Source organism: Aphelocoma coerulescens, chromosome 4 (assembly GCF_041296385.1).
Source record: "Aphelocoma coerulescens isolate FSJ_1873_10779 chromosome 4, UR_Acoe_1.0, whole genome shotgun sequence".
NCBI lineage: Eukaryota > Metazoa > Chordata > Aves > Passeriformes > Corvidae > Aphelocoma > Aphelocoma coerulescens.
In genome coordinates, this window is record NC_091017.1 from 52498608 (window position 1) to 52504810 (window position 6203).

At 41.7% G+C, this 6203-nt stretch overlaps 1 long non-coding RNA gene across 1 annotated transcript; it reads left to right on the forward strand.

The window, feature by feature from the left end:
• Positions 1–3103: 3103 nt before the first annotated feature.
• LOC138109074 (uncharacterized) lies at positions 3104–5898 on the forward strand. The gene is made up of 4 exons (XR_011150250.1): positions 3104–3185; positions 3321–3401; positions 3491–3659; positions 5558–5898. It is a non-coding gene; the product is annotated as an uncharacterized lncRNA (long non-coding RNA).
• Positions 5899–6203: the final 305 nt, after the last annotated feature.

The window sequence follows — 6203 nt, forward strand, 5'->3', positions numbered from 1 at the left end:
CACACCCAGCTCAGCAGTCAGTCAGTTATGTTTCTAACAAGCCCATTGCTGTTACACTGAAAGAGCTGCAGTTCAAGAGGGTTTCAAACAAGATCGTGGTCATGTAATGGGACTGGAGTCAGTAGTGCAGGGCAGAGTGCTGGTGAGTGTGTTTTTCAGTGGCATCTTTCTCATCTTGTACTTCCCTTGTTTTTCGGTCCTGAGAAAATGCTGGAACTGTCAGACCTGGAAGGGGACAGAGACCACTTGCCCTGATACTGACAGTCTGATTTTTCGAAATGCAAGTGAAAAAGGTTCTGTCTTCCCATTCAGGAAATTGACTAAACTGGGAAAACTGTCTATTTCCTCATTTATACTCCTTCTGATCTACTAGATGTTCATGGAATACAATTAGTGAGATAAGAATTTGGGGTAATTTGTAGATGGCAGACATACAATCTTAGAACAGCTGAATTGGTAAGATTGGAAAAGCCCTTTAAAATCATTAATTCCAACCATCAACCCAGCACCACCATTATGTTCACCATTAAACCATGTGCTCAAGTGCCATATCTGCACATCATTTAAATACCTCCAGGGGTGATGACTCCACCACTTGCCTGGAGGGACAGCCTGTTCCAATGCTTGACAACCCTTTTGGTAAAGAAATTTTTCCTAATATCCAATCCAAATCTGGCGTAAGGTTTCCTCTCATCCTGTCACTTGTTAACCAGGAGAAGAGGCCAACTCCCACCTGGCTGCAACCTCCTTGCAGGCAGTTGTAGAAAATGGTAAGGTCTTCTCTGAGCCTTCTTTTCTCCAAGCTAAACAACCCCAGCCACCTCAGCCTTTCCTCACAGAACTTTTGCTCCAGACCACTCACATTTTCATTGCCCTTCTCTAGACTCACTCCAGTACTTCAATGTCTTTCTTGCAGTGAGGAGCCCAGAACTAAACACAGAACTTGAGGTGTGGTCTCACCAGTGCCAAGCACAGGGGGCCCTGGTCCTGCTGGCCATGGTATTGCTCATACAGGCCAGGATAGCATTGGCCTTTCTGGTCACCTGTGCACACACTGGCTCATGTTCAGCTGCTGTCACCAGCACCCTCAGGTTCTTTTCTGCTGGGCAGCTTTCCAGACACTCCCCCAAGACTGTAGTGTGACAGGGGGTGTTATGACCCATGTGCAGGACTCAGCAAATCCTATATACAGACATGTCTTTGGTGTACCTACACTATGTAGAAAAGATGGCATGCTAGTGAGATGAGCAGGTTGTTTTCTTCTTGCAGCTCAACATAACTCATGCTTGCCTTGTTTCCTGCACAATGTTCAAAACCTGCTCTGAAGACAGTACCCCTGATTGCCATAACAGAGCTTCACAGTGAACTTCCTGCACAGTATCACTTCAAAGTGATGAGCTTGCCAGTATCCCTTCGTATTGAAAACTGGTGAGTCCCAGGAAGAGTAAGGCCAAGCATAACCATGTTGGACACGATTTTAAATTCCCCAAACCAGATTTTTTTTGTATACTATTTTGTGTTTGGAGCATGGCTTCCCTGACTTCAGCTGCAGTTGAGAAAGTTCAGCATGCCTACAAGTCCTGCACTAAGAATAAAGGCAATGTAAAATTATTGACAGCTTCTGAAAAGATTGGCTCGAGTGACTCAGCTATCACCACATGGGAGCTGTTTGACAGAAAAAGGGAGAGTATCCAATTCTCCAGGGTAGAACATCACCCCCTTGCCATATGTTATCTTGCTAAATTCTGTCTCATTCTCTATACTCTTTCCCATTTCTGGGACTAGTGAAGTGGGAACAGGTCTTATGGTGTTTTTAACCATGTTCAGTTCCTGGAACTCTCTGTCCTGATTACAGAATGAGCCTTGTCATGAAAGACAACTTGCATAAACATGAGAAGTACCAAAGCTTTCATCCTTGATTATGCTTTAATCAATTGGCATGTGTTTTGCTTGTTTTTCAAAAACAGGAGCAAATCCCCATATTTGACATTGTCCTGCCACTCACAAGGGCTACCAGGAGGTAGATGAAGCCTTTAAAAGGTACTGCACCGATCTCTGCAGTTTGGCTAGTGGCATGGCAGAAAATGATGATAGGTGTCAGATACCGCTACCAGGGAGCTGGAATACACATGTTGATGCCTGGCTCATTTCTCCACCAGCCCCTTATTCCCTCAGCCTTGTTAACTCCTTATCTTTTCCTTTGGCCAGTCACATTTCTTCTCATTCAGATATAGTTCCCTTTGCAGACCTACAGCTGCTCATTCAGCTGTACGTAGTTTCTCCCATCAGGCCCCTGTTCTGGACCTTGACTTGAAACTCGTCACTTTTCCTTTAGAAAATCTTTAATCAGCAAAAGACTCTTTTCCCATTATTTCATTCCCAGCAACATCTAAAAATTTTACAGAAATTTTCCAGGAGAAATCAGTCTAAAGCAATGCTTACCATTGAAATGGTAAATGTTTCAAAAAATTTTAAGTGACTGAAAGCCAGCAAATATTTCAGGTGAGAAGAACAGATTTATCTCCAATATGAATAAAAGTTGGTTGTATAAAACCTGGCATTGTATCTCCAACTGTGTAAACACCCTGTATGGATGATAGTCACACTAATACAAAGCATTAAAAAACAAACAAACAGAAAACAACAAAACTCAAGACAAAGCATTAAATACTGTATTAAAATCTTTATCCAAGGCTATTCATAATTTGATCTTAACACTGGAATATCAGTTTCCTATAAATATGATTTGCTGCCTTACCTCCTGCCATGTCCCCAATACCTGTGCTGGACTTGCAAAACAGAAAGGCACCTTTGCAGAGTATACCCCTCTAGTTCAGAAAGTTACTTTTAGACACCGTCTGAAAAACACCCAATAGTTTCACTTCCCTGAGCTGCAAAGAAAGAGGGAAAGGAACAGCAGTGACTTGTTTCAACCACCTCATCAAGGATGGCTTGAAAACATGTAGAGTTTTCTTCATGTTACGGTCTATGTGGGTTAATGCACTTCTGGGAACGGAGATAACTTGGGAGAACTTGCCTTGCAGAGTACTGATTAGTGCCACTTAAAATACCAGCCCATCAGTCCCTAACTACTAAGTGCTATGGTCAACCTTTATCTGGAAATGTTAGGCAAAATGTTGTTGATTTTAGGCAAAGTGGAAGGCACTCTTGCTGTTTGCTTCAAGGTAGGCTTTCACTTGTCACTTGCAACAGACTCGAGGTCTGACATTGCATGGCCATGTTTCTTGCTGTAGACACCATTCCTCTCCCTTCACCCATAGCCTGCTGCTTTTATTTTGCTTTTATTTCTTTTTTTTCAGGCTGAGGAGAAGCTGGCTAAGAGATGTTTGTTTTGGGAAAAGAAGAAAGAAAACGACTCTGGAATTATTGAAAAATGCAATGCAAGTTTCAACAAAGAGTCACTTAAAGATGGCTAAAGAACTCTATAGATCTCTTTTTTCTCTCTCTTATTTCTTTTTTTTTTTTCCAGAAAACAAAGTTGATGGAAACAGCTGGAGACTATAACTTGGAAAACTGAGAAAGTAAGATGAATAAAACTTCCTGTTTTCCTCTCCTCTCCCAGCCTGCGGGAGACAAGGTTGGGGGGCAACCTCTTCAACCCCTTTTCGAAACAGATGTTGGATTCCTAAAGAGTTCAGGTTTGGACTATTTTTCTTTAAACAAAAATATCAATTTTTTTTTTGTACAGTGCTCAAGTCTTTAGCTCAGCTACAGCTTGTCACACATAAGTAAACGTGGCAGCTCCACTACTTAACTCTGATTAGCATAAAAAATTTGTTTTAATAAACCATATTCTTTAATGCTGATGTATACCATTATTTTCAACTCCATGCCACACTGGAGTTTTCCTAGCTTAGTATCTTACAATTAGCTTATGTTATCCTCTTCACCATTGCTACAATTCATTGAATGTGAAAAAGCAGTCATGAAATTTGGCTTGTAAATGCTCTTGCTGCAGGTAATAGGCCTTCATTCTGCACCATTTCCCCAACTCTTTTCAGTTATCCCTTCGGGTGCACAAGCTGGGACACTTTGAGGCTCATAAAGATAACAAAGTACTGACATGTCTCAGATCAAGCACTCAAAATTTAGGTTTTATTACTTTCAGGTTTATATGGGCTTAAACACAGGTGCACCAAAGCTAAGAGCTGCTGTGGGATAAAGATGCCTTGGCTGCTCTTGCAGCACATTCCACTGCTATAAAAACAGTGAAGACATCTCTAAACCTCTTCTAAAACAGTGACATAGAAACCTATAAAAATGAGTAGAATCAGAAGACCTCATTTCTGTTCCTAGCAATGTTATTGAGACCTCTGAGATCTTGGCCAAGTGATCTAACTCCTCCACAGTCCTACTTCCCACAGCTGAGAAGGGGAAATACTGATTTTGGGCATGATACATTGAGATTTCTGCCCTAAACCTTTAGTTTAGTCATGAAAATTGAGCAAGGGCCTACAGTCAGCAGGAAAACAATGGCAACCGTTTCTCTAAGTTCAAAGATTTCAAATAGTTAGCTCCTATGCAGGAATCTGTAACAATTTTATAAGGCAGACACACTGCAATATTATGGTTTATATGGTTTAATCAGTGAATTTAGTAATTTTATTTTTGATGGTTTCGTTTTGTTAATTGTCATTGATAGCATGAATGTTCCAAATGAAGATGGTTCGGGACTTCTAACATACTCTGTGGCAAGATCTATAATTGTTGGGGTTTTTTCTTATGATATCTGTATCAGCTCTACCTCTATTTCTGTAACCCTGTTATTGAACACTCACTTCAAGAATTAGCGTGTTTATTATGCATCACCCCAGCACTGCTTTTCAATTGTAAGGCCAGGCATGTGTACAGAATAAGAAGCCTCTATGAAGGATGGATTTTAAAACAGATTTGAAATATACCTACCATCATGTAGAAACCATGCCCAGGTGCAATACTGGGTTGTGTGGTTGTGTGCAATCTCACATTGCTAGGTTCTTACTACCTCCCTCAGGAAACACCTGGAGCCCAAAAAGTCTGCTGTTTATACTTTTTAGTGTATAAGTCCTTTGTTTAAATTACATTGAAAGTTTTAAACAAAGCCCTTAAATCCCACATGTGTGTATAAGCTCCTCAAACTGCAAAACATGCCAAATAAATCTAGAAATACCTGACGATACAGTGACTGGGGCAGCAACCACAAGAACCCAGCACAACTGAACGTTGAGCATATCTGATAGAGCAAAGGCATGTAGACCTGTATCTGCAATCTGCAATGGGAAAGAGGTAAAATCAAATACAAGCTGAGGAACCATTCCTTATGTATAGATGGTATCCACTGATAAGTGTTGGTAGTCTTTTTTGTTGTCACGGATGTCTTCTACTTTAACTCTGAAGATTCTAAGTCCTCATGCAAACCTATATCTGAAATTCTGTTTGTTTGTTTGTTGGGCTCTTGGGTCTTAAAGTGTTTACCTGAGGCTCAAAGTCAGGCAGATTTTATCCTTATTTCATTCAGCCATATATTCTACTCACTGTTTTTACCTCCTTTCTGTAGAATCAAGTGAGCATGAGAAACGGCTGATTCTAAGCGATACGGAACCAAAGCAAATTATTCTGGGGCCCATGGCATTCATCAAAGCTGTGCCTTGTGGCTGGAGACACCAGCAGAACTGGGCACATGCATTTGGGCCAGGCAGCCTTGTTGGCATCAAGGGTCATTCCACTTCCCTGCAACAACATGGATCTCACAGTCTTTCTCCAGCTGAGGACTTGGCTCTGAGTCACTCTTCTCTCTTAACAAAATAGTTTCAGGGCTGTAAAGGACCCCTGCCCTTCCTGCTCTGGTCGGCCTCGTTGCAGCCCTGCCCTTCCTTTGTGCATTTGCAAACAAGCAGCAGACACAGATTCCAACTGCCCTTAAGTATTTCTGTACCTTCAGGGTTACTTATTTGAAACAGTACTGAGACAAAGCAGATGAACCAGAGCATGGGGCACACCAGAGATTCAGGTCCATCTCTCTACCCCAAAACACCACACAGAGCAAAATGTGCATTTTTGTGTTTCAGAGGTGCTGGAGCCATGGAGCTCTTCCCCAGACACATCAGGTCTGCCAGGGTACTTCCAGCCTTACTCACTGAGTTATTCCTGATGCTCTCAGGACCTTCAGGATACTTGAAGCTCTGCACTGGAAGAGAGGCTGC